Consider the following 9,015-nt stretch of genomic DNA (forward strand, 5'->3'; position numbering starts at 1 on the left):
GCATACTCATGAAGTGCAAAAGTAAAAATATACAATATGCAAAATCGAATGCTGCATAGAAGTATTTTCAGTTTTAAAATAATATTTCTTTGCTTAACTTGCATGAGCTCAATACACTTTAAAAGAATACGTCTTGAGTAATAAGATGAACCTTAAATATTCCCCTATGAAGATGGTGGTACACAGGACAAACCAATACGAAAGTGATACTCGTCTTCTAAATCATTCGATCGTTCGAAAATAGATGATATAAATCGTTCGATTATGCTATGAGCATAACTGCCAGTTTCGATTGGTGTGATTATGATCTGGGTGTAGCAAAACTAACACAACGTTTATGATACAAGTACTCGCAGGATCCATATTGACACGACTATTCTGAATATCACGATTCCAGATTCAAACAAAAACATTTAGCTTAATTTGTGTAACTGTTAATGAGTTATTTTACTAGTCCGATGTATAAATATTTAGCAATAATGTTACTAGTATTTACAACAGAACACTAATACATAATAACACTAATATATAATAACTCGTACATATAGTGATGCGTGAAGATAATATCTTTCAAATTAACCGTATATTTACACATTACAGATGAAAGATCGTAAACAGGTTATTAAAATATTTTACATGTGCTCGTTCAGTTTTTGTTGACTTTGAAAAGCCGTAACACATTAAATTTCTTTTGATTTTGAAAAGCCATAACTTTCACGCGCGTCACATTACACGGACTGAACAAATACGTCAAACAGTTGGTGTACTTATTCTGGTTTCAAATCGTATTTGCTTGTTGTCACAAAGTATTGAGTGATTTAAGGCCTTTACTCGTTTTGACAATCCAAGTATTGAGTGATTTAACACCTGTTCTTGTTTTGACAGCATTGACCGATTTAAGGCCTTTACCTGTTTTGACAATCCAAGTAATGAGTGATTTAAGGTCTTTACCTGGTTTGACAAAGCATTGAGTGATTTAAGGCCTTCAATTGAAATGACAATAAAAGTGAATTATGGCCTTTACTTCTTTTGACAATTAAATTATTGAGTCCTTTACTTGTTTTGACAATCACAGTATTCAGTGATTTAAGGCCTTTACTTGTTTCGACAATCAAAGTATTGGATGATTTAAGGCCTTGTTTTGACAAAGCATTGAGTGATTTAAGGTCTTTACTTGATATGACAATCAAAGTATTGAGTAACTAAATACATTTAATTGTTTTGGCAATCAGATTAATGAGTGATTTAAGATGTTTTCTTGTTTTAATTAACTATTGAGTGATTTAAGGCCTTTATTTGTTTTTTGACAATCCAGGTATTGAGTCATTTAAGGCTTTTACTTGTCTCGACAAAGCATTGAGGGATTTAAGGCATTTCCTTGACATGACAATTAAAGTATTGAGTGATTTAAGACCTTAACTTGTTTCGACAAAGCATTGAGGGATTTAAGGCATTTCCTTGACATGACAAAGTATTGAGTGATTTAAGACCTTAACTTGTTTCGACAAAGCATTGAGTTATTTAAGACCTTTACTTGATGTGACAGTCAAGGTATTGAGTGATGTAAGGCCCTCACTTGTTTTGAAAAAGCATTGAGTGATTTAATGGCCTTTACTTCTTTTGACAATCCAAGTATTGAGTGTTGTAAGGCCTTTACTTGTTTTGACAAAATATTGTGTGATTTAAGGCATTTATTTGTTTTCAAAATCCAAGTATTGAGCGATTTAAGGCCTTTACTTGTTCTGACAATCAAAGTATTGAGTGATTTAGAGCCTTTACTTGTTTTAACAAAGCGTTGAGTGATTTAAGGCCTTTACTTGATATACCAATCAAGGTTTTGAGTGATTTAAGGTCTTCTTTTATTTTGAAAATCCAAGAATTGAGTAATTTAAGGCCATTATTTGTTTTGACAAAGCACTGAGTGATTTAAGGGCTTCACTTGATGTGACAATCACAGTAATGAATGATTTAAGACCTTTATTTGTTTTTACAACGCATTCAGTGATTTAAGGCCTTTCCTTGATATGACACTCAAGGTATTGAGTGGTTTGAGGTCTTGTTTTGAAAATCAGAGTTTTGAGTGGTTTAAGGCCCTTACTTGTTTTGAAAATCAGAGTTTGGAGTGTTTGAGGCCTCGTGACAATCAAAGTATTGAGTGATTTAAGGCCTTCACTTTTTACAATCAATGTATTGAGTGATTTAAGGCCTTTACTTGTTTTGACAAAGCATTGAATGATTTAAGGACTTTACCTGTTTTGACAATCAAAGTATTCAGTGATTTAAGGCCTTTATTTGTTTTGACAACCAAAGTATTTTGGTGATTTAAGACCTTTACTTGTTTTCACAAAGTATTGAGTCATTTACGGCCTTTACTTGCTTTGACGAAGTATTGAGTGATTTAAGACCTTTGCTTGTTTTGGCAATCAAAATATTTAGTAATTTAAGGTCTTTGCTTGTTTTGAAAATCAAAGTATTGAATGATTTAAGATTTTTCTTGTCTTGACAAAGTATTGAGTGATTAGCTGCCTTTATTTTAACGTGACAAAGTATTGATCGATTTAAAGCCTTTACTTGTATTGACAAAGTACTGAGTGATTTAAGATCATTACTTGTTTTGGCAATCTTTTTTGTTTTCTCGATTTTAACTTCTGAACTGAGTTCATTGCAATATATTCCTAACAATCGCAACTTATGCAAATTGTGTGCGATATTTATTGCGTACGATCATATAATCAGTAAATAACATCAATATGAATTTAATATCATTAAGCGCTATGCCAGAATTAACGTTATCTTGCAGAAAAATGCTAAAGTTATCCAAGAAAAAAGCACAAAGGACAATATACAATACATCTGGTAACTTAAAGTATAGCACAGACGAGAAAAAAAATCTGACCATGAATTACATCCTCTTAAACATGACTTAATATCTGTATACATACATCATACGATGCTAAGTATTAATAACAAGTTGAAGCAATTTATGTCAAAGACCATTACGGAATGCATTTTCAAAAGTCTTTCTTTTTTTAAAATCTGTAAGGGGACAATATAAACGTTAATTGTTAGATACATATTTTTGCACAATATAAATAAAACAAAAATATCATCTATTGTTAAACGACATTTTCTAACACCAAACTGAGCATGACATGATATGAGTCTTTATTTAGGTTATATGTACATGGTTTAAAAAAAAAAACAACTAAATTTATATCTCTATACTTGTTACTTTATTAGCATAAATACGACCACATTTCTTCAATGAAAGGTACAACAATGCCATCAAACCAATTTGTGGAAAATGTCCTGAATATAATAAAACACTAAAAACATCAACAAGATGTGATAAAATTATATCATAATCGTCACGAGGGAGGTGTCCCATAGACTCACAAAAGGGCACGATACTGCGCTCACACACACACACACACCATATATATATATATATATATATATATATATATATATATATATATATATATATATATATATATATATATATATATATATATAATGAGAGACTGAAATATACAAATAGGAGAAACATTATTTCACCAGAGTTGTGTTATGTCTTTCTGAACTACTTTCTTTTTCCAGTTAGGAAGCATATCTTTCCTTACATGTGCTATTCAGTCCTTTATTTCCATATTTAGATTTATTTCATTTTCATTTTCTTCTTTCCCACATCTCTCTTCCCTCCTCTCTCCCCGTCTCCTGATCAGGACGACTAATCTTAGAATGTCAAGACTGATGACCCTCTTGTACACATTCATGTGATCGATGAGAAGGGGTGATCAAGAATGCTAAAAATTAAACCCCAAGTACAAAAGGTCGGCTTCATGTATTAACTTTTCTAAGAATAGTTTTCCACATAAAACGTGCAAAATGTCAGTGACTGAACTTAACATGACCTGCTTCTTGCGGATATTCTGTGTCAATCATATTGTAACGTATAACTGTTACACTCAACGACAGGCGGTTCACTTTTTGAAAGAAAGAAAAATTCTACATTACATCACAATCATTACCATTCTGAAAACGATGAAGAAGTTAAGAATTTATTTGTGTCACTTGCAAACTGAAATTAAGTGACAGTCGAAAATTGGATGCAGCATCTGTAACCGAAATATGCCGCAATATGCAAAAATAGACAAAAATTTAAACTAAAATCCTTACCAGTAAACTCAGAATCATTAAAATTTGTTTCAAAAGTTTCAATATGATGTTGCAGTCTGAAGTCTGTTGGACCACTCTGTCTTGTTTCACCGCAATGTTTACTGTATCAATCGGCGTGAAAAATGTTAATAAAAATAAAAATAACTTCATTTTCCAATGAAACTAACCATTAATTCGACAAAATACAGTCTGAAGTATTATTGTATTATAATATGTACAGTCTAAATCCAATATATATATATATATATATATATATATATATATATATATATATATATATATATATATATATATATATATATATATATATATATATCTTGACCAATTATATGCAACAATATTAATAATAAAAATAAAACCAATATCCAATATATATGCCGAATAGGTAAAATACTGATTAAGCTAATACCCGATCATTAACTCTGCAACTGTAATAGACTTATAGGAATTGGCATAATTTTAATTGACGGTATCAGAATCATTATATTCCCTCAGCTGTGTCATTATTGACGGTTGCAGTACTGAAATATAATTCATAAATTTGCATATAGAAAATATCTATGCTAATAATGTGTACATTAGAAGTCTTTCCACGTGAAAATAACCCTCAAGAATCTATAGGTTTGCTGTAGCGTAAGTGTTAAATTTCCTAATTTTATTTGCATGAACTTGAATTTATTCAAATTTTTTTTAAAAAATAGTGATTTATTATCAGTACAGTCAGAATCTAATCATTTGGGTTTTCTACACTATTACATATAAACGATTCCCCCCCAAAAAGACGGCCGGCAACCTCATGAATTACATATAAAAACACAATTTAACAAACTATTATAATCTTCCTATTACCTTTTTAAAGTTATGCACAATATAATAAAACTAGGCAATTTAAAACAAACCTCTTTTAAATCCGTCTTTTAAACCTCCTTTCCATTACAGTGTAATACCATTATTCACGGATCAGGTGGCCTAGTGGTTAGAGCGTCCGCCTCGGATGCGGGAGGTCGTGGGTTCGAACCCCGGCCGAGTCGTACCAAAGTCTTATAAAAATGGCACTAACAGCTGCCTCGCTTTGCGCTCAGCATTAAGTGCTTAGTGTTAGGACTGGTCGGCCTGGTGTAAGGATAATATTACTGGGTTATACCTCAGTGCTAGACATCACTTTAAACTGACACACTGCAGACATTATAGCGATATCACCGAAAACAGTTTAAAGCTACTTTAAAAATCCATATCGCACACACACACACACACACACACACACACACATTATACATGAATCATGAGTATGTCTCACCATTCACACAATGGTCGGACTTGAAACTTGTCTTTAAATAAAAAAAAAGACCACATTCTTTAAGAAAAAAAACACCAATACCAAAGGAATCCATTTTAGTGTATTTTAAGTTCCAGTTAAATGATCACTACATAGCCTACCGTTAACTAAGCAGGGTGGAGGCGGCGTTAGGAGTACGCGGGGCCTAGGGCCGACCATGACCACTCGGGGCCAAAGTATCGGCGCACACTACTATCGAGACACTAGTTGAACACAGTGTTTCAAGAAGCAGACTGAACTAAGTTGCTGTGGTATCTATAGGCTATCCGGGTACCTGGACAGGAATGACCATAGACTACAGATTGACGGGACATCGCCCGCCTAGCCCAACGGCTCCCGCTCAACGCTGCGAAAATTTAAAAAGCTGAGATTCAAGTTATCCGCAAGTGGCGTTGAGAAAATGGCTGCATCTGTCTGCATCTGTGCTACAACCTGTTAATTGCATTACGTGCGGCCTGTATCAGCGTTTCCAATTTACCGGAGAATATAGCTTGATAAACTCATAAGGACATCCTTAGGCCTGAAGCGCGGGGCCCCTCAAGAGCGGGGCTTGGGGCGGTCGCCTCACTTGCCACCCCCAAACGCCGTTCATGAAGCCGGGTGAATTTGAAAATTCACAAATCAGTGCCGTGTGAATTACAGTCTGTATCCAAAGAATTGCGTAAACTGGGCAATTCAGGACAATAGTCTTTATCATCTGACCTATTCACACCATTGTCACATACAATGTAATTAAACCTATAACCTTTTCCAACGCGTGCATTACATTCGCGATACAAAATTATTCTCCCTTCAGTTTCAAAGTTGTTAAGCCAGCTAGTAAAACTGGGATAGGTCAGCATTTGCCATATTATAGGCTGGCGAATTTTCCACCCAGATATAAACTCCAGCGTAATAAATATAATTTTCCGCGTTGAGAAAAATTGCTTACCAAGCTTTAGCCATAAAATAGTATCAAATGTTTACGTACAATTTTAATGCTGGTATCTACCTAATTTCTAACATAAAATAATTGCTCTTCTACACCATTTATGATCTCTTATATTGAAATTTCCCGGAAAAAAAATGATAGTAAGTAAAAAATGTGTGTCAAATTTGTAATTAGCAACATTCATTGTATTAATGTTCCAATTTAAAATACAATTCTTTCCAGATAACTACTTCTCGGTCTCGCAAAACCGTTCTTGGAATCACGTGTAACAACCTGTATGACAGAATTAGAACTATCGACTAACAATGACTAGCATTCATGCTTTAAGGTAAAACAATAACTTAGTTGCGAAAGTTGAACGCTTTTGCCAATTAGAAACCTTATTTAAAATATGTAAAATAGGTATCTCCACTCGAAGACCTCAAAAACAAACTTTAATGGACCTCAACAGCACTATTAAAATGTTTCGCATGTCAGTCCATCGTAATAACTGCCTACACAGCCTAATTTTATCCAACAAATACTGAGATTAAGAGAGCAACACCCTTTTGAACATATCGCCAGTTTACAAATTTTTTTCTAGATAGTATTAAGCTGCCGGTAGAACCAGTTAGACAAGTACATATCACTTTTACCAGTTAACATAAAAACTAATCAAAGATACTTTAACTTGTGGCTACGTACGGAAACGTTTACGGGATCTTAGGGTATTAGCACAGGGTAATTTATTGCAAGACTGTACAGCAAACCAAATAACCGAATCAAACATTAAAGGTCCAATTTGGACTTCTTTGGACGAGAAATATCGAAAGCACATTTTCATGCAAACTGTTTCTGCATTCACTTCTGAAAAATGAATTAAGAAATCAGTCGAATAATTGTTTGAGCAATACAAAATTTGATAATTGTCGTCATTCTGCAGTTCATTTAAAAAAGACGTATTTTGTAATCTGAACATAACTGTGGATTTAAACATAAGACTAAACTCTAGTTGAAATGTAAGCCTGGCAAAGCATTTAGCAAAAAAATGTTTCGAGTCTATTCTTAATTTTAAATATAGTAATGGTAAAAGTGCGGCCTGATAAAATAAATATACTTAATTAATAGTAACACGAGCATGTTAGGAAACAACCAGAATAAAAACGTGTTTACCTACCCTTGTGTTTGATAACATACATTTTCTTGTTATAAATACGGCTTCATGTAAAATCACTTTTTATAATAAGAGAAACTTCGACTGAGAAAGTTATTACATTGCTAGTTACTCTTATGGCATTATCGGATTGTATCTACATTTCAAGTTTATTTCAGGCCGGTAGCTGCTGTACACGCTGCTCATTTGCTTTTTGCTTGATTTTTTTCTTTTAGTTTTCATAATTTTAATTCATAAATGAAGGATTTTTAATAATTCTGCTTGGCAAGAGGCAAACCAATGCAGTCTTCAAGTTCCTGCTGCGTGAGGCAAATATGTGATGTTTCAGCTGAGAGGAAAATATCCGTATCAAAATTAGTGCGACACTAATTGGGTGAAATCAATAATGACTACTTTGGCTTTTTAAACTTTACTATTTTATATGTAGCTCTATAACATCTGCCGGGCCCATTATGTCAGTTTCAATTTAGCATAGGTATACTTGTGAGTCAAACAGTCAAAACAATTGAAGGAAAGAACAAAATTACAAAGGTCAAATAATAAACAAACGTAATCCAGGCTAAAGCTTGATTACTCTACTATTTCAACCCCTCGCTCCCACCATCAACACACAGCAACTGAACTATCATAATAGTTTTATTTCTGAACTGACAGTTTTATGCTTATAGCTTTTTCCATTCTCTCTCTCTCTCTCTCTCTCTCTCTCTCTCTGCATGATACCGTATGTGGTTCAGGAGCCAACCTCAAAAAATTTACGTTGGACACACGACCACTCCGAAATACGCACAGTCTTCACTTCTTGATAAAACTGACAGGATCCTTTAAGTCAGATGAACGAATTCAATAAATGTCTTCTCCCTTGTGACCTTCTGCAGGTAGTCTATGGTTTTCCTTGTTGCCAGGTCTTCTCGAAGTACTTGACTGACTGCCTCGCCGAATGTATCGTCCAAGTATATAGAAAATGCTTTGGATGAATATTCAGTTTTAAATTCTCGGACTGAGTCAAAGTATTCCGTAATTGTTGTCCTAACTTCTGTTCTGAAACCATCCAAGTCTTGAGGTCTCCCTTTTTTACTCCAGTCTTTCAATTTCTTTTGCAGAGTTTTGTCCTCAAAATTTCGGAACAACTCAATGTTCAGTGTCTTTTCATCAAAGTTAGGATTTGCTTTTAAAAACATATCAACATCCTGCATGTATTTTTCTACGACTTCTACTTCCATTTTCTTCAGGGCTTCTCCAAATTTTGTGTTGAAAGATTCTTGAATGCCCTCTTTTAAATCCGCTAAATTAGTAAATTTGTCCGAGATTTTATTAACATCCGCCCACACTGTCGTAAGCTGCTTTCGCTCAATGTCCGAAAACGCATAGTTCTTCTTGGCAAACTCAGTTTTATAGATGCTGTTGTATCTGTTTTCT

The sequence above is a fragment of the Sinohyriopsis cumingii genome, chromosome 4 (assembly GCF_028554795.1).
Source record: "Sinohyriopsis cumingii isolate HCF-2022 chromosome 4, ASM2855479v2, whole genome shotgun sequence".
NCBI classification, from domain to species: domain Eukaryota; kingdom Metazoa; phylum Mollusca; class Bivalvia; order Unionida; family Unionidae; genus Sinohyriopsis; species Sinohyriopsis cumingii.